General features: G+C 40.8%; 1 pseudogene across 1 annotated transcript; it reads left to right on the forward strand.

The window, feature by feature from the left end:
* Positions 1-14,052: 14,052 nt before the first annotated feature.
* On the forward strand, positions 14,053-16,930 carry LOC308655563 (nucleoside diphosphate kinase, mitochondrial-like; annotated as a pseudogene). Its single transcript has 2 exons — positions 14,053-14,397; positions 16,925-16,930. The product of its transcript is annotated as a nucleoside diphosphate kinase, mitochondrial-like (transcript).
* Positions 16,931-21,241: the final 4,311 nt, after the last annotated feature.

Genomic DNA, 21,241 nt, shown 5'->3' on the forward strand with positions numbered 1-21,241 from the left:
AGTTATATGTGGGGGGCAAAATTTTTAAAAAGCTATACAAATATGTATTTTCTCTTTGCATCTGTTAATTTCTTTAAAGGATATAAGATTGTGCCAGGTGTGGTGGTGCATGCCTATAATCCCAGTAGCTGGGGAGGTTGAGGAAGGAGGATCACAAGTTCAAAGACAGCCTCAGCAATTTAGTGGGGCCCTAAGCAACTTAATGAGATCCTGTCTCAAAGTAAAAATAAAAAATAAAAAGGGCTGGAGTTGTGGATCAGGGGTTGAGTGCCTCTAGATTCAATCCCTGGTACCATAAATAAATAAATGATATAAGATTTAAAAAATCAGTAACTATAATACTGTATTGTTGGCTTTATAACATATATAGATATAATAGATGTAGTAATAAGAAAGGGAGCTATATTGAAGCAATCTTGCTATATTTAAACATCTTAAAGTTACTATTGAAATTAAGAAGATTGTGATAAGATGGATATTATCATCCCTAGAAAGACCACACTATATATAAATATAGTTTGAGTGAATTTTTTTTTAGTAAAGGGCACAAATAACTGAATATAGTTTAGAAAAGCCAACAGATAAATTAAAATGGTTACTACAAATATTTTTAACACAGAATAAGTCAGCCAAAGAGGGACAGAGAAACAAAAAGAAGACATGAGAAATAAAGAAAACAAACAGCAAAATAACAGACTAAATCCAGCTATAAGAATAATTTCATTAAAAAAGCAGGGATTGTCAGACTGGATTTTTAAAAAGCAAGATTTAGGGGTTGGGGTTATGGCTCAGTGGTAGGGTGCTTGCAGAACATGTATGAGGCCCTGAGTTTGATCCTCAGCACCACATATAAAGTAAATAAAATATATACATACATACATACCGGCAACACTTGAAATTCATCCTGATAGTAAAAAAGTGGTTAAAAAATAGCAAGATTTAATTAATATGCTGTCAATCAGAGACACATCAGATTCAAAGACACAAGTAGATTGGAAAGGATAGAAAAATAATAAACTATGGAAACAGTAACACTAAGAGAATTGAACTAGCTACATTATCAGACAAAATAGATTTTAAAATAAGAAATATTACTAGAGACAAGAGAAACATTTCAGAATGATAAAATGTTAAGACATCAGAAAGATGTAACAATTATAAACACAAATGCACCTAACAACAACATCCCAAAATATACAAAACAAAAACTGACAGATGTGAAAGGAGAAATAACTAAAGAATTATAGTTGGGCATTTTAATAGCTTATTCTCAATAACTGATAAAGGATGTATATCCAGAATATATAAAATACTCCTTCAACTCAATAAAAAAAAATTCAATCTATCAATGGGCAAAAAAATTTGAATACATATCACCAAAGAAGATATAAAAGGATATGCAAATTAAAATCAAAATAAGATATCACCATACATTCACTAGAATGTCAATTAAAAAAAAAAAAACATATCAAGGGGCTGGGGTTGTGGCTCAGTGGTAGAGCGCTTGCCTAGCATGTGTGAGACTCTGGGTTCAGTCCTCAGCACCACATAAAAATAAATAAATAAATAATGGTATATAAAAAAACAAACACATCAAATGTTGGTAAGTTGCAGAGGAACCACAGGCCTCATAGCTTGCTGATGGGAATGTAAAATGGTATAAACACTTTGAAGAGTATGGCAGTCACTTAAATTTAAACTTTACCTGTGATCTACTTATTCTTTTATACTCTTTTTTTTTTCTTTTTTTTATGTGGTGCTGAGGATCGAACCCAGGGCCTCACATGTATGAGGCAAGCACTCAGTCACTGAGCCACAATCCCAGCCCCCCCTTTCATACTCTTTATATCTTTAGAAATATTTCATATCATCCTCTACAATGGTCTAGCACAATTTTACAAAACTTATTCCTAGAAGCTTTATTGACACTGCAAATGTTATCTTTTTTGCCTATCATACCTTCTAGTTTCTTATTTCTGTATATACCAATATATTGATTTTTTTATATGTTGATCTTGGATCTAGCATCTTTTTCAAATTCTCTTATAAGTTCATATAGTTTTACTCCAAATTTTCTTGAATTTTCTAAATTGACAGTAATACCTGCAATTAGAGATGGTATTCTCTCCTTCAAATCCTTATACTTTTTATTTATTCCTCTTATTACACTGGCTAGGAGCTTCAGGATAATAGTAGGTTGTAGTGCTGATACAGAATAATCTTATCTTTTTTCTGAAATTTCATCTGAAGCATAAAGTTTAGGTCTGGTGTAGATACCCTTTAACAGATTGAAAAAGTTCCCTTCCATCACTAATTTGCTAAGAGTTTTTATTATGAATCCATATTTAGTCTTGTTGGATGCGTTTTCTACATCTTTGAAGAGACTGTATGATTTTCTTCCTTAACTGGCAACCACAGTGCAAATTTTCTAATGTTAAATGATCCTTTTGCAAATAAAGGAAAATTAATATCAGGGTAGGGCTAATGGCAAGCTTTCCTGACACTGACCTCGATCTTCCACAATACTGTTTCCTTGGAAACTGAGAGTTAAGATAAATGAGGGCTACTGTGTATACAGCCTTTGTAGAGTAGATTTGGAGGTGTTGTCAGTGGGCGTGCAGGCTGTGTGTTTACACAGAAAATATTGGTGGAAACAGAGGCTTCTGAGTCAAGGTGACCACTGCATTCCTTGGCTCTCCCATGGCAGCTGTACGTGCCTGGTGAGTGAGTGACAGCCAGATTTATGTATTTAGACTTGAGTAGCTGCTAGACCTTCCAGTGAGATGAAGATGCAGCTGCAGAATCTTCCATATCTTGCCTAGAATTCTAGGTTGCAATCGATTTGTGTCTCAGGAGTCTTGTTGTCAACTTTAGTATAACCACACTGTGGTGCTCCATTTCCATCCCAATGGGCAGGTTGTATTAATTTTTTATACACTGTCAGATTCTATTTACCAGCATTTTATTTTAGAATTCTTGGCCATATATTCAGAATTGAGTTTGGGCTATAATTTCTTCAACTGCTGTCTTAGATTGGTTCAGCTCAGTTATATTGGTCTATAATGCTGATCTGCAATTCCAAAACTCAAGAAATTCTGAACTAGCAGCAGGTGTTTTGGGGGTGGGTGGGTGGGCAGGTGGAAGTAGAGTTTCAGCAAATTCATTTGGCAGCAAACCCTAGTCTGAACTAATGTGATGCTGTTCAGTTTTTATTTTATCCCCCTTAATATGTTTTGCCATAAATATTTGATTATGGGGAAATGATCCAGACTGTACTGAGGTGTAATGTAGTATAACATGCATGCTATGTATCTTTCTAAACTCCCCAATCCCCAAAGTTTAAAATAAAGCTATTTGGACATGTTTTAGCCTAATTAAGTAAGTTGAGCCCTTGGTTTTTTTTATCTGTTTACTTGGTTATTTGAGGTAGTTTGCATAAAATGGTTATAACTTGTTTCTTTATGAGGTGTAGGAAACCTATTTGTGAAACTGTGTGGGCTTTAAGTTTTATTTGTTTGTGGTGTGTGTGAGTGTGTATACATTACTTTTTCTCATGGAAATTGAATTGATTCTCTGGTGCCCCTGTGCCTGCAGTACCCAGTATGCTGCCCCTTCCTGATTACCTAGAGGAAGCATGATGTTACATTTCAAAAAGATTGGAGACATTTATCCCAGCTGTTAACAGGCCATTTGACTTGCACAAATGCGGGGCTTTTAGACTGGATAGCATGCAATGAAAAAGGCTTTCAGGGGTTCTATTTAGCCTAGTTATGGAATCAGTATTTAAATTTTACCTCTAGGGGGCAATCATGGATCATAAATGGGCATTTTTTTTTTAATTTTTATTTTTGCCATACAGAGTATTGAGCCTCCAGCATGCTAGGGAAGCATCCTGCCACTGAGCCACAACTCCAGCCCTTCAAACATTTTTATTTTGAGATAGTCACCCTGGCTGTCCTCAAACTCATGATCCTCTTGCTTCAGCCCCTGAATGGCTAGAATTATAAGTGTGTACCGCTGTACTAGCTGGTATAGTTTTTTTTTTTTTTTTTTTTGTACTGGGAATCGAACCCAGGGGCACTTAATCGTTCATACACATTCCCAGCTGCACTGCCCCTTAATTTATTTTTTATTTTGAGACAGGGTCTTACTAAGTTTTAGTTGAGGCTGGTTTTTAATTTGTGATCTCCTGCCCCAGCCTCCCAAGCCACTGGGATTACAGGCAGGTGCCATCATGCCCAGCTGGTATAGTCTTGTGTTTTGTTTTGTTTTTTAAAATATCTAGAATGACTTCAACTGAATCCTTTTGTAGATGTGTATTATTTTTTCACATTTAAAGATGAGGAAATGGATTTTTAGTGTTTTAGTAAATTTTTTTTTTCTGCTGTGATTAAAGGATCTGACCAGAACAACTGTAAAGGAGGAAAAGTTCATTTGAGGGCTCACAGTTTCAGAGCTCTTAGAGCACAGGAGGCCAGCTCCATTTCTCAGGGCTCAATATGAGGCTGAACATCATGATGGAGTGTGTGGCAAAGGGAAGCAGCTCACATTCATGGTGATCAAGAAGCAGAGAGAGAGAGTTCTCCACTTGCCAGATACAAATATATATATCCCAAAGCCATGCCCTAATTCCCACCTCCTCCAGCCACACCCCACCACTTCAGTTACCACTCAGTTAATCCCTATTAGGGGATTAATTCACTGATTGGGTTAAGACTCTCACAACCCAATCATTTCTTCTCTGAACCTTCTTGTATTTTCACTTGTGAGCTTTTGGGGGACCCCTCACATCCAAACCATAACACTTAGAAAAGTGAAAAAACTTGCTTAGTTCATGTAAATTTTAAGTAGCAAATGGTAGATCTGATTTTTAAAAATTTGTTGTTATTGATGGACCTTTATTTTATTTATTTAAATGTGGTGCTGAGAATTGAACACAGTGCCTCATACATGCCAGGCAAGCACTCTACCACTGAGCTATAAAACCCCAGCCCCAGATCTGTGATTTTAACCTAATCTATTTGCCACCAAAGTCCATGCTCTTAACAATATCTATCTTTACCACCCACCACCCATAGAAGCAGTGTACCAAAGTGGATAAATGCACCAATTCTGAAGTCAATGTGCTTGACCAGGAAGGCTTGGTTCATATGGGTACCTGAAGACTGGGATGGCATCAAGAAATCAATTCATATGAAAAATAAATTATTGTCCCAGCATTGTGGCATATGTTTGTAATTCCAAAGACTCCAGAGACCGAGGCAGGAGGATCTCAAGTTTGAGGTCAGTCCCAGTAACTTAGGGAGACCTTGTCTCAAAAAAAAAGGGCTGGGGACATAGCTCAATGATAGAGTTCCCCTGTATTCAACTTCTCAGTAACACATATATGCACAAAGTAAACAACAACAACAAAAAAAAAATAGGAAGAGGAAAGAAAAAAAATTAATCTACCAGACCCACTAAAGTCTAGCTCTATCGCTTACCAGCTGTAAGACCATGGGAAGATTACTTAACTGCTCTGTGACCTAGGTTCTACATCCATATAAATGAGAGGATAAAGGAAATTTCTGCTCAGCCTTGAGCATATGCAGAAGGATTTACCCACTGCAAGGCTCTGAGCCTGGGTAGGTGATAAAATGCAGGCAAGAAAAGGACATTAAAGTATCTTACAGACAGAAATTACAGGAAGCAACTGCCACTCCTTGGGCTAGGAGAACAAAGGGAAGGTACTTAAATTATTAAAACTCAAGCTTAGCTCAGGGGCCCTGCAGAGTCAAAATGCAGACCTCTGAGAAGCCGTGCTACACAGCGGCTGCTGGAGTTCCTGGAGGAAGCACCCTGAGGCTGGCCTGCAGGTGCTGGGAAGACTGCACACTGGATTCAGCAACCTCCATGGGAAGGAGCTTTCCAGGTTGCTGGGTGATGCTCACAAGGGAATCCTCCTCCAGTGTTAAATCTTCCTCTGCTACCATCCATTGACAAAACCTTGTAGGGAGCTTACTTTGGCAAAGAAGATATGTAGTTCACAGAGTTCCCAACCCAGCAGAGTATAGGACAGTGGATTGGAGCTAACAGACAACAGCGTAATAACAGGAACAGTCCATCACTTTGGCTTCTCACCTTTGTTCACGTATTTAAACTTGCATAAGACAATGAAAACAATCTTTCTGCCTAACAAGATACCATTCTCCTTAATGAGAGGATAAACAATGCCTAATCCTCTCCCTAACTAAGAGGATGCTGTTTCAGTAATCATTGTATCCATCTTTGGGGGATATTCATAGCATCCATTTCTAAGTTATATTAATTACTCCTCCAATTTGGCCAACTATTCCGCTGAACTTATCATTTTCTTTCTATAAGCAGTCTAGTGCATTCAAAACAATCCATCTCACATCCTGGTCCATGTGACCAGTGGAATAGCTACTTTGTCCCCCAAGGAACTTGCAATAGACACTTCATCTCAATTAACCATAAGTAATGATTTTATTAATTGTGATGTCGATATATGCCATGGATTGCTAGTACCCCATTTTACATGGGCAAGGAACTCAACACTGAATTCAAATTCAAGAAAAGCAAAACAATAAAGAAAAGGAAAAAAGAAAGAAAAGAAAGTCCTATATTTGAAGATCTGTTTCCTGGAACTACTCGTGGTGCTGATTTCTCAGTCAGCCATGGCCCTATCAGGAGAAAGAACCTCACTAATAATTTAAAGAAAGAGAGTTGAATATAAGTAATTGCTAGCTATGTATGAAGTTGTTAACATGGTAGCTAAAAGGGCAGTAAAAAACACCAGCATGACATATGGGTGGGAATTTTAGGAAGGAGCTGCCACCCCTAGGCTGAGGGAATAAGAGAGTTTGAATTATTAAAATTTGTAAGTTTAGAAGGAAACTCTGCTGAGCTAAAACTCAGACCTTGGAGATTGGGTCACTGCTTGGATGAAATTGTTATCTCTGAATCTGGAAGAGGGTCCCACGGGTCTGAGACTCAGACTCTTGGGGATGGGATACTGGAGGGCTGATGCTGGTGTCTCTGAGAAGATCACAGTGGGGTTGGCTCTGCATGTGGTGGGAAATTGTAAACTAGTCTTAGTCTCTGCTACAGGAAGACACTGCTGTTACTAGGGAGTGGAATAGAGCCCTTTGAGAGTGATGCTCATAAAATGTAAACCATCAGAGAGCCCACAGGAAGTTCACAGGGAACCAACAGAGGAAGTGAGTCTCTTCTCCCACCTCCATCCTTTCATGTTTTCTCCCTGTGCATTAATCATGTCTTAATTTTATTTTATTTGATGCTTTGACATCTTGGGCCCTTACAGACAGTAGAGGGCCTGTCCCTTCCAGGATTAGCAAATTCCTAAAGATAGCAAACAGCTCCCCCTAGAGCTGGCCTTTCATTTGCAAACCAAGCAAACTGGAGTCTAGAACCCCAACCGCCAACTCTATCAGGCTCTGGAGCTGGGCCCCTATCCATCTGACTTAATCACCAGGACCATGTAATGGACAACTCCTATCCCCCAGGTCTGCTGAAATTGTCCCCAACTACCTGATCCCATGGCTGCTTACCCTGCCTTTCCTGTTCCTTCCAGTGAAAACTACAGTAAAAACACTCTGGCCCACACATGCCTCTTGCTCCCTCTGCCTTCTAATTGACCCTGGTGCTTTTCCGTGTGCCCCCTCCCATGCCACGAGGCAGCATGACTCCTGCTCTAGGGGGCTGTGAGATGCTTCTTCCCTCGTGATATAATTTCTTCATGTCTTACCATATGTGATGAAAACAATTCCCTGGGTTCCCTTAGAACACCCTGTAGTGTCCCCTATGGACAGAGCCCAACAGGGAGCTAGCTAGTAGAGCAGAAATGTAGTTTTCAGAGCCCTGGCCCTAGTCTCACAAAGCAGATTATAGAAGGGAGGGTTTGGAGCAGAGGATAACAGTTTAATCAGTGGCCAAGTATGCAAGTTAAATAAGGTCCAAACTATTAAGGAGCTTATAGTCCAGGACAAAATTGTTTGTGTCTAGAATGTAACAGAGTAGAAAATGCACCTTTGAGGCTCACCACACTTGAGACCACTACACAGAAGGCCAGCAGAAGGGGCTGGGAGTGCTGAGCTGGAGGAGGCTTGCAACAGGGCTATCAGAGAGGGCTGCATCCAGTAAAATTGAAAGGAGGTGAGGGAGCCAGCTGGGCAGCTAGCTACCTTGGAACCACAAGAATATGTGGAGCAGGATCTTTGGGCAGAGAGAAAAAGTAAGCATAAAGGCCCTGAGATAGCAGTTAGTCCCACCAAAGGTGGCAAAGAGGCTGTGTGACATTAATTTTATGGGTCAACATGGCTAGAATATGGTGCTTGGTTGTTCATTCAAACACTAGCTGTTACTATAAAGGTACTTTTTTGGATTTAATCAACATTTAAATCAGTAGATATTGAGTAAAGCAGATTACCCTCCGTAATGTGGGTAGGTCTCATTCCATCAGTTGAAGGTCCTGAGAGCATAGACAAGTCCCCCAGGCAACGAAGGTAAATCTGTCTCCAGCCTGCAACATAGAAATTCTACTCAAGTTTCCATACTTCCCACTCAAGACTGCAAAATCAGCTTTTTCCAGCCTGCCAGCCTGCCCTGTAAATTTCAGACTTGCCTGCCTCCAAATCACATGAGCCAATTCCCTAGAATAGAGCTTTCTCTCTGTGTGTAAATACACACCCCATTGGTTCCGTTTCTCTTGAGTACTCCTGTAGCAGAGGAAAGTGAATGATGGGACGAGATCTATAAAATGGGGCCAGAGGGGAGGTAGGAAGGTGGCCTGAAAGAATAGTTTTTGCTTTTGAAAGATCATTCTGGTTTCTGTATAGGAACAAGCGTGGAGGAAGGCAAACGAAAACTGAGGCCATTTCAGTTAACCAGAGGTAGTGGCAGTTGCAACAAGAGATGCATCTTCATCCTGGGTGTCCATCTTTTAAATGTTTTTGGACGTGCTGGATCATTCAAGAAAACCAAACCCTGCACACCTGCTGCAAGTATTACAATGCGCAAACAATAAAACCTAAGTAAAGGCTACATTCTTTGGAAGCACTAACAAATGAGTAATTTAGGATAAAGATAAACTGACGATTCCGCTGAAGCCCAGAGTTCCTCATAAAGAATGAGCAATGCTGTCGTGCTGTCTGCCGATTTGTGGGCGAAGAGAGAGTGTAGCTGTTTCTCAAGAGTTGCTATTTTGGGAAGCTCATTCATCAGTGGTCCTGACGGTACCCTAATGGACTTATAACTTCTACTGATAATTAATTTGATTATTTATTGCAGTTACTATTTTCCATTTGCCAAGTAGCATGTTAGTATTTCAATATTTTATCAATGGCCACAAACTTCCTGAGTGCCTACCTGTTGATGGCCCTGCTCAGCAGGGTTCCTGCCACTGTAGAGGTAGGAGGTGGGAAGAATTGGGTGATTTAATTAGAGGTATTCCATCTGTAAATTCTCCTTTCAAAATTCACATTTGTTTGTTCTTTTTAAATAGGGAAAACATTTCCACTATGCAGTCAAAAACGATGTCTTCATTCTTTTCAGATTTATTTTATTCTGGGCCCTCTCTTTCCTACCCAGTGTTGACAATTTAAACCCCCAGAAGTTCCCCCAAACCCATCTATTACCTTCCTTGATTTCTCTTCCTTTGGCCTCCATTTTCCCTGAAACCAGATCAGAACTTTTAGAAAATGTCTTCATAGGTATCAACCAGCTGACACCCACAGTTTAGTGTATGGCCAAAAATAATTTGAATGTGGAACATTGTCAAAGAGAAATTTGAATGTCACAGAGAGATTACCAGTAGGCCTCCATAAGATTCCCAATAATCCTTTCCTAAGGAATTTTCATCTTGCTATTTTCACCTAGATGATACAAAAATGATTTCAACCCACTTAGAAATGGATTTAAAAAGTAAAAGAAGGATAAAAATAAAGTTGAGTACTTACCTCACAACATGTCAGAATAAATTCCAGATTGAGCAAAGACTTGAACATAACTATAAAAAGACCAGAAGGAATTGTAGAAATGGATGAGATTTTACTCTGTAAAATGAGAAATTTATGTGGGCCAAAAAATATCTTAAACAAAGCTAAAAGGCTCCGACTGAGAAAAATATTTACTATTTATATGATAGGCAAGAGGTTTGATTTATAGCACATAAGGAGATACTACAAATTAATAAGAAAAAGATAACTGAATAAAAACTGGCCCAAGAGTATAAAAAAGACAAGTCATAAGTAAATAGATGTCATAAGTAAATAGAAAATCATATGAAAGATACTCAACTTCAGGGCTGGGGCTGGGGCTCAGTGGTAGAGTGCTCGCCTGGTTTGTGTGAGGCACTGGGTTCGATCATCAGCACCACATAAAAATCAAATAAAGGCGCTGGGCATGGTGGTGGTGCATGCCTGTAATCCCAGTGGCTAGGGAGGCTGAGACAGAGGATCCTGAGTTCAAAGCCAGCATCAGCAACGGCAAGGCCCTAAGCAACTAACTCAGTGAAACCCTGTATCTAAATAAAGTGCAAAATAGGGCTGGGGATGTGACTCAGTGGTTGAGTGCCCCTGAGTTCAATTCCTGGTACAAAAAAATAAATATATAAATAAATAAAATAAAGGTATTGTGTCCACCTACAACTAAAAAATATATATATTTAAAGAAAAAAAGATACTCAACTTCAGTAATAATCAGGAGACATTAGTTAAATCAATAGCAAGATATAATCTTTAATTAAATTGTCAAATGTCAAAGACAGATGATGCCCAATTTGGGTAAAGGTATGGGAAATAACCAATTCAATACACTGTGATGGAGTGTTAATTGGTAGAGCATTATTAGTCACCTTACAGAAGAGACTTGGTTTATGTATAGGTTTACTATAGCAAAGTTTCTATAAGTGAAAAGTAGAGCATAATTATAAACATCTATATTAGTCTGGTTTATGTTACTATAACCAAATTTAATGCTGGCTGACTTATAAAGAAAATAAGCTTATTTTGGCCCATGGTTCTGGTCTAAAGGGCCCACACCTGATGATCGTCTTGCTGACAGAGTCCCAAGGCTGTGCAGGGTATCACATGGTGAGAGACAGAGATGTGCATGTCCATGTGTGTCTTCTGGTCCCTTTCCCTCTTCTTATAAAGCCACCAGGATTCAATCATGGGGCTCCAACCTGATGACCTATGTAATTCTAACAATCTCTCAAAAACCCACCTCTAAATAGAACAGTCAGATTAAGTTTTCACCTTCCTAATAGCTCACAAAAGGGGATCAAATTTTAACACCCGAATCCTTGGTGGCATACTCAAACCATCTTCAAATCAAGAAAATATCCATTAATAGGGGAATGATCAAATGAATTAGGAGCAAGTGTGTGATGTGTGTGTGTGTGTGTGTGTGTGTGTGTGTGTGTGTTTGCAAGTGAAAAAATGGCCTGGAAGGAAGTAAAGATTCAAAGTTTAATGAAGGACACCCTTGGGGAAGCAGCAGGATTGAGGTTGAGTGGTAGGGAAAGGACTTTTACTTTTTATTCTATATTCTCCTTTGATATTTGGATGTATTACAATGAATATGAAATACTTTTTTTTTTTTTTTTTTGGTATCCAGTATTGAATGCAGAGGCGTTAACCACTGAGCCACATCCCCATAAAGTTTTATATTTTATTTTGAGACAGAACTGTGCTAAATTCCTGAGGCTGGCTTTGAACTCCTGCCTCAACCTCCTGAGCTGCTGGGATTACAGGTGTGCACCACCGTGCCCAACCTATGTCAATAACTTTAAAGATGTTCCTAATGACTGGTAATATTAGTTATACTGGGGAGGGGAAATGAATGACTGGAGAATTGTGGGGAGGGGTGGGAAGGCAGAGAGAGACCTCTCTGTGTATCCCTTTTGTATGTTTTGAATTTATAGCATGAGGATATATTTCATGGTCAAAAATTTGATGAAAAATTCTTAAACAATTTACACTCTTTGATCCAGCAATTTCCCCTTCCTGAATTTATCCTAAGAGTAAATCACAGATGTGAACTAATGCTTAGCCATAAGAATATTCTGTATACCATGATTTATAATAATGAACAACTGTAAGCAATACTTCAAAATCCCCAAAGTGCAGACTGGTAGAATAAACTATGACATGTTTATGAAATGGAAGACATAGACACTAAGAAGTGATTTTTGTAGAAAAAAAATGTACATTGTTTTAGAAAGATGAATTAACTATATCAGAAAAACAGGTTAATAGAGAGACACATATGTAGTTTTATATAGATAGGCAGATTAATAGACAGATATTATATAACCTGAAAGGGTCTCCACCAAATGTTAAAAGCATTTTCTGACTTAGTAGTGGTATTATTAGGCTGCTGTATTTTGATCAGTGGGTGAAATACATTAGACAAAGGCTGAGAAACAGCCCTCTCAAGGCAGTATCTGTCAGATGGAAGTAGATATTATAAAGGTAATGCAATTAAACTTTATGAGAAATGCAATTTAAAGGGCTAAGAAGGTTGTAAGAACAAAATGTAAGATCATTAAACCAGAATTTTTTTAAAGAAGCCATAACATTAAAGAAGAAACATAATAAACACACAGAACCAAAAGCTAAACAATTTGAAAGATAAAAAGTTAATAAAATAATATAAAAACCCAAGCATTTTGAAGATAAAATATTAACACATAAATACTCAATAGAGCAATAAAGAGGGAAAAACTCTATAGAAAACTGTTTGAGGAACTGGTCAACTAGAAAGCAATCACAAATTGTCAGAGAATAAGAAAAATCCCCTAACTGCAGGGGCCCAATGCAAATGTAAATATGGGGCCATTATTTAAAAGTTACTAAGAATTTCAAAATGGCAACAGCTGAGCATTGAATCAAGAGTGGGGCCCTGTGTGGCTGCACAGGTTGGGTAACCATGAAGCTGGCCCATCAGGGGTCTGCCTGGGCTGGGAAGAGCAGTGGAAGTGTGGAAGTCAGCAAAGCTCAGCTCTGGTCTAGTGGGAAGGAAGGAGGCTGAGATCTAAAATGCAGCTCCATCCGGGTGCCCCTGCACAACAGTTCTTCATCTTGAAAAAAATACAAGTGTCTTACAGTAATGACAAGCGTGGCAACTAACATTTGTTGAATGTTGACTATATGCCAGATTTTAGCTGCATTACGTGGATAATGCTTTAAAATCCTTACAAAACCCTATGGGAAGGTGCTGTAATAACCTTTTTTTTTTTTTTTTTTTTTTTTTTTTTTGGTACCAGGGATTGAACCCAGAGGTGCTTAACCATTGTGCCACATCCCCAGCCCTTTTTATTTTGAGACAGGTTCTGGCTAAGTTGCTTAGGGCCTTACTAAGTTGCTGAAGCTGGCCTCAAACTTGCAGTCCACCCACCTCAGCCTCCCAGGTCAGTGGAATTACAGGCTTGCCCCATCCCCAGCTAAATGAATGAGTTTTTTTGTTTTGTTTTGTTTTTTAGTTGTAGTTGGACACAATACCTTTATTTTATTTTTATGTGGTGCTGAGGATTGAACCCCAGCCTCTTGAATGAGTTTTTTTTTATTGTTGGTTGTTCAAAACATTACATAGTTCTTGACATATCATATTTCACACTTTGATTCAAGTGGGTTATGAACTCCCATTTTTACCCCGTATACAGATTGCAGAATCACATCAGTTACACTTCCATTGATTTACACATTGCCATACTAGTGTCTGTTGTATTCTGCTGCCTTTCCTATCCTCTACTATCCCCTCTCCCTTCCCCTCCCCTCAGGGTTATACAAAATTACATACAAGAGGAAGTGAGGGGAATGGGAAAAATAATACAAGGGGGAGAAATGAATTACTCTTGAATGAGTTTTAAAGTGAAGAAATAACTTGTGCCTGCTCATGCTCACAGGCTCAAAAGGGCTCTCCTGGACCCAAGAGCAGATTCTGATTTCAGTGAAACCCGATGGGGTGCAGTGGAAGCTCGTTGGAGCTATGATCCAGGGTTTTGAGAGGCTGGGCTTCAAGCTGGTTGGCATGAAGATGCTGCAGAAACCAGAGAGCATCTACTTACTGAACATTACCTGGACCTTTGGAGGAAGCTATTCTACCCAACGCTCATCAGCTACATGAACTCTGGGCTGTGGTGGCCATGGTCTGGGACGATTATAATGTGGTCTCTTCCCTGAGGGCCATGATAGGACACACTGATTCCACTGAGGCTGCCCCTGGGACAATCTGAGGAGACTTCAGTCTCCACATCAGCAGGAACATCACCCATGGAGGGGACCCAGAGAGATCCAGTTGTGGTTCCAGAGCAGTGAACTGGTGAAATGGACAGATGGGGGCCTTATGTCAATCCCTACTATATATAAGGCCATGGTACCTAGAGAACCAGGTGCAAAGACCAGTTCTGCTGGGTGCAGTGGCACACACCTGAAATCCCAGCATCTTGGGAGGCTGAGGTAGGAGAATTTCAAGTTTAAAGCCAGCCTCTGCAGTTTAGCAAAGCCCTAAGCAATCTAGCGAGACACTGTCTCAAAATTTAAAAAAGGGGGGGGATGGGGCTGGGAATGGGGCTCAGTGGTTAAGCACCCCAGGTTCAATCCCTGATACCAAAAACAAACAAGCAAAAAAAAAAAAGTTATCCTGGTTGGGTAAAAACACTTTAATGTCCCACAACCTCTAACCCTTGTGCACCTAAGGGCTATCCAGGGAGAACCTGTGAGTCAATCAGACCATCACTGTGTCCTCCTAGCAAACTGGTTATCCCTGGAGGCCATAGATGTTCAGTGGTGGATACCCTCACCAAGATGCCTCACAGCCCCCGCCATGGCCCAGCCCCATTCTCATCATCCTAAACATCAGGAATGAATTCGATTACCTAGGCTATCCTCATGTTCTGGGCTCTAGGATTTTCTGTTCTCAGAAGTACCACAAATTCTCCCAGGAAGAAATCCAGCTGTCCCACCTACCCAGCTTTAGAACCACAAATCTCAAGGTATCTGAAAGAGTCCCCATGGCCTGAAGTACATCTCTGTGCTATCCTGGTGCTCTATCTGTGGCAAAACTGAAAGATTAGGTGACTTGCCCAAGGTCACCAGTAAGTGAAGAGAATGATGTAGCTGTGATTGGATCAAAGGCCCAGACTTTCCATTTCACAATCTTTTTGTACAGCCTCCTTGCTCTTGATGGGATAAAATGCTGCAAGAAAGGACTTTTTGGCCACTGTCTGGCTCTCCCACCCACCTTTCTTTCAAAGGCCTTTGGGGCCACTCAGAGGTCCCTTCAAAGTGAGTCCACAGCCCCCTCTGCTGGCAGCTGCTTCTCACTGCATCTTCTATCTCTGACCTTGAATGGCCTTTATTAGTTGAGATGCCTCTGGCTGCGATCCATAGAAACCAGCTCTGGCTAACTTAAGGGAAAAAAGGGCGGAGGCTGTGAGATGGAAGCAGGGGTGGGGAGGTGAGGAGAGGCAGGATGACATGTTAGAAGGGTTATGGGAAACCTCAGGGACTCCAAGAAAAGATTGAAAAACCAAGAAATCATCACAAAAGAGAAGATGAGAACCTGAGCCCCCATAGCAAGACATCGCAGGATTATTTTTTTCCTAGAGCACCACCAGCCATACAATTCTGCTCTGATGACAAGATTTCTGTGCCTCTACATTCAAAGTTCCAGACTCGCAGAATACAATATCTAATTATTCAAGCTTGAGCTAGGCTGGCCCCTAGATACTTGATCTGCCCATTTTAGATTTCCAGAGGCCTCTGGAAGTTTTAAGAAGGTTTTGAGGAATGTCAGGCATGTAGGGATGTGTGTGTGTGTGTGTGTGTGTGTGTGTGTGTGAGTGTGTGTGTGTGTGTGTGTGTGTGTGTGTGTAGTGTCCAAAGGATAGGACGATAAGGCTCAGTGATGAGAGATGAGGAAGGGGTCTATGCCAGGGACTAGCCATGGCAGACAAAAGAAGGAGGTCAATATGGAAGTTAGTACCAGGAACAAAGGTGCTCTTTCCGGTCTCCCTCCTGCCCAACACATCCCAACCCATAATTTCAATCACTTTCAGCCAGTGAAATTCCATCCAAATTAGTTTTCAATCTCACTTTTAATCTTTCCTAGGACCCATTCCATAAAGGGCGGGACTTGAGGTTCCAGTGGCTGGGAGCAGGAGGCAGCTCTTACACACTTGTCCCACTCCTTGTGATTGTTTTCCTGGTGTCAATTTTAGGAGGAAAGAGAGAAGAAAAAGGTTTTTCTCTTGTAACTGCCCACAATGAGTTGGGGCCAGCAGCTCACTAGGGTCATCGCAGTGTTCTCCTACATGAGTAACCTCACATCAGAGACTGTGCTTTCAATGCCCAAGACCAGGGTGATGTTCCAAATATGTAACAACCAGGATGATGCCAGCACCAACCTATCAGAAGTCAATGGCCAGTCTCCTGAGCAGGATCCTGAAAGCCCCTGGCCATGCCAGGCCAGAAGGAGGGGCAATAGAGACCCGACTAGGTTAGCTCAAGAGTCCAGGGAATCCTGGGGGTGGGAGCAGAGTGGCTAGGGTGTAGGGAGGCACTAGGGGAGGTGGGTGTTTACCAGGTAGTATGGAAGGGTTTTGATATTTTAATAATCAGGATGGCTATTCTGTTGTGCCCAGGAGAATTTTCAGTCTCACCATCATGAATACAATTTCGTTGTATACTTAGAGTCAGGAATAGAATACCGGATAGAACACTAAATACTTGGAGTCTCTGCAGGCCTGCTGGTTAGATGCTCAAACCCAAACTATTCTCTTAGGTATCAATGGTCCCTTGGAATATAACTACATCTTTTTTCTACACATCCCCAACTGGCAGCACATCGTGTTCCTTAGCAAAGGTTCCAGTAATCCTTCAGCTCTCCTCTTTCCCCCTAGCTTTAAGATCTATAGCTGCACTGTCCAATCTAGTAACCATAATCTACGTGTAGTTACTTAAGTTTAAATTAAATAAAAATTTAAAATTCCGTTTTTCATTTGCATTAGCCTCATTTCAATAGCCACACATGACTAGTATTAGACATGACAGTGTAGATATAGAATATTTCCATCATTGCAAAAAGTTTCATCTGTCAGTGCTTGGGCTACAGGTTCCATCCTTTATAACTGTAGGGATGTAGGGATTGACCATTCAAGGACACATCCTTCATCCTCTCTCTAGTTGACATTGCCACCACATCTTCTATCTCCAATACATCTTCCCACCTCATCTCACCCCTGCTATTGCAACACTGAGGCAGATCAACAAACCTTGTATCTGTCAGCTGAGATAAAACTGGAAAATAAGTCACATTCCTCTTCTTGGTGATACTCCAAAACTTTTTGAGCTAATTGTTTGGTGTCCCCCTTCCCAGAGTTTTAGGAAGAGAAACCATTTAAATATACCCATAAGGCAGGCTCAGGAGGCTGAGGCAGGAGGATCGCGAGTTCAAACCCAGCCTCAGCAACTTAGTGAGGTCCTAAGCAACTTAACAAGACCCTGTCTCAAAATAAAAAATATATATAGAGAGATGGGGATATGGCTCGGTTGGTAGAATAATTTTTTTGCATGTACAATTCCCTGGGTTCAATCCCCAGCACTACTAAATAAATAAATAAAAATAAAATATGTATAAAGAGGGCTGGGGATGTGGCTCAGTGGTTGAGCATTTTAGTACCAATCAATCAATCAATAAAAACCTACGAGGAATGAAGTGAGAGAATAGCCTATCTCCCTCTACAACTGGGGTGAGTACCTCCCCTTCCTTTATAGAAATCTAGCATTGGGGATAGGGAGATTGTCAAACTAGTTTTGAAGTTGGGCAAACACTTCAGAAAGGTGGCTGAAATGACAATCTTTAATACACTGAAGTTATAGTACCAGTCACTGTTTGCCCCCACTGCTATTCATCCTATGTTCCCCTCTGTACAGCAAGGGGCTGGAAGCTTGTACACTTCATTTCTCAGATTTCTTTATCAACTGACTCCCTAGAATGTTGTGCCAATGAGTTTCACTGGTAGAAGTTTGGAAGGTAAAAGCTTTTTCCCTTTCTCTAGATATGGTAGGAGCAGCAACTGCCATAGCAGCAAAACAGCAGGGTAGATAAAAACTCTCATCCAGCATTTTTTGGTGGTGTGTGGGGGGGTGTTGGTGGTGGCCTGCACTCCAGTAGCCTCAGCAGCATGAAACTCACTAATTCTAGCTCTAGCAGTGATAATAACAGAAGGGGGTGACTTCAGACTTCCAGACCACAGCATCTGCAAGAGTGTGAGCTCCTGGTTTCCTGTAGGGCAGCAACCCTACAGAGTCCGTGGAATCAGGAGCTCCAACCCTGATCCTACGCACTTGGGCTCTGAATAGCATATCACCTTCCAGCCTCAGGGTGGTAGTGGCTTCCTACAGTTTGTAATCTCTGCCTTTTGCTCCTTTAATCCTTCAAATACTTTTGAATACTGTCTGTTGTTTTACATCCTTCTCTGAAATTCTAGAATGGTGTTTGGTTTTCTTGGAATGTGAGAGCAAATGCTGTGTGCCCCTTCCAGAGCAAAGCTTTTATAATTGTTTATTTATTTATTTGCAGTACTGGGGTGGGACTTAAGGACACTTTACCAATGAGCTACATCCCCAGCCCTTTCTAGTTTTTATTTTGAGGCAGGATCGCGCTAAGCTCCCCAAGCTGGCCTCACTCTTGCAATCCTCTTCTCTCAGCCTCCGTAGTCGCTGGAATTATAAGCATGGGCCACTGCACCCAGCCCAGAGCTAATATTTAGAAACAGGCATGCCTTCTCTACTCTCCTTCCCTTTTAAGTCACTGGAGACCCGAGGGGATGGCAGAACCACAAGGGAGAAAGGGCCTAGGTCCTTAAGTCCCCACAAGGAAAACCACCCATCAACTTACAATGACCCTAAACTGTAAACAAGTATGCAAACTGTATATAAACAAGAAATAAACTTCGATTGCATTTAAATCATTGTACATTTGGGCCTATTTGTTATAGCAGCTTAGACTTTATCCCAGTGCATATATATTTATGGGAATGTATTGCTTACTCATGTCAGACACTCTGCTAAACCTTTATCCTCACACAGCAAGTATTTCTGTTAATATTCCCCTTTACAGACTAGGAAACTGAATTGCAGAGAGGTTAAGTCACCCGTCCAAGTTCGTCTGACTTGAGAGCTTATGTGCTTGGAGATTATACTTTCTGCTTGTCCTCACTCTCTAATTCACTCTGCTCTGCTCCCAAGAGTCTTCAGGTGAATTGCATCCACTAGGCTTGTGACCCTCTTTCTTCCCCTTGGATGTGGGAGACACAAATAGGAAAGTGTGTGGAAGAGAAGGAGGGTGGTCAAGGTAATTTTTCTATATCCCCCCAATCTCTACTAGGTCACCTATGGGATAGTGGCTGTGCTTCTTTACCAAAGGCCACAGCTCCCATTGGAAATCTATTTGGACAGGAGCAGCTTTGCTCCTTCCCCTGTCCCCTGAGGCCTGGGAATAGTAATGGCTCTCCACTGTCCTAGCTCCAGGGAGTTTGGCAAATAACCCTACCCAAACCTGTGCAAATAGTTTCCTCCTTAACTTATCTTCAGTTATCTCTTTGAGTGCCATCTATTTGCAGTCTGCACTCTGATAGTACAGCATGTATGTGTTTTTATAAACTTTAGTCACCTCTGTTGTTTTTGCCAGCTTTAGGGACAGGCAGGTGACTCAACCCCAGCCAATCAGAGCAATGTATGTCCCTGTCTTCAGGGATTGATTTTGAGGTTACCATGGGTCTCAAATAAGGCCAATGAGAACCAGCTCACAACTTTGAGAGGCTGCCCTGGGAAAGAGAAGTACTCATCTATAGGACTCCAAGTGAGAGTGTGCTCGCCTAGAGATGCTGGAAGATATCTTGCCTTTATGTGGATCTCAAGAAAGAAGACAACATTCAGGAGAGCAAAACCAAGTCCCGGAAATTAAATATTAATCACTCTGGTTAAGCCCCTGAATCCAGCCTGCTCTCACGTCCAATCTATTCCTGGATTTTCCCCTTGCTTGACCCATTACATTCACTTTCTGCCTAACCCATTGTGGGCTGGATTCTCTGTCACTTGTCACCCAAGAGCAACAGGTGATAAATATGTCAATTATATATATATATATATATATATATATATATATATATATATATATATATTTCCTTTGCAAGCACACAGAAATCACAGCTAGATAATCCATGGAGGAAATAAAAAAGAAATAAAATTTGAGGGGTAGCTTACAAAACCAAAGGAAAAAGCAGAAAATACAGATATTGAAAAGGACAAGCCAAACCCAAGGGGACTTCAGATAGCAGAAACAAATGGAAGGAGTCATCAGGGCATGTCAGAGAATAAACAGGTATTAACCATCTCCTACCCTTGAGTCACTGTATCCAAGATTCAGATTAGCTTGGAGAAGAGAGGGAGGGAGAAAAATTTGGTTGAACCCTATGTCCAATCCTTGGCTAAGGAAAGTCAAGACACCTGGATTGACAATTCCCACCAAGACAGTATACAACCAAGACTAGGTAATTTCCTAAAGGAAAAAATCTGTTCTTAGGATAGCCCTGTAAATTAAGTACTGTCTTTATTATCCCTATTTTATAGATGAGGAAACAGATATAGAAAAATAAACTTTTTTGGGGGGTACTGGGGATTGAACTTGAGGTATGCTGGTGGTAAGTGGCTGGTAAGTGGCAGGGCTGAGATACAAACGAAGGCAGGCTGGCTTGAGTTTATGCACTTACGCCACCACACACAGGCTTCTCCAGGAGAAGAGGGAATACATACAAGGTAGGTAGAAGCACACGGTTCCCTGAAGTTATCACTCAGGGATTACAGAAAACTTTACTCTTGTACAACCATTTTAGTCATCATGTATTAACAAGCAAAGGGGTGGGGAGACAGACAAATGCGCCCCCCACCCACGCATGCACACACAGTGATTGATTTCTGTTTTAGAAATTAAAAAAAATAAAAGTCCTGTTTAGCCAATAGGAAAAAGGGAAGGACATCAACTATGGTGATCTCACTCTCTCCCAACCACAGAGGAGATTGTGAACTATCTAGGACCCAGGGGAATTCCAGCTGTCACCAGGCTACACTAGCCTTGGTGGAGAAAACCCAGGGAATCAGAGAAACATTATCCATCATAAATGCGCTGTACTAGACTGGGGATGAGAGGAATGCTA

The sequence above is a fragment of the Spermophilus citellus genome, assembly GCF_964194105.1.
Source record: "Spermophilus citellus genome assembly, chromosome: 9".
Taxonomy (NCBI): Eukaryota; Metazoa; Chordata; class Mammalia; order Rodentia; family Sciuridae; genus Spermophilus; species Spermophilus citellus.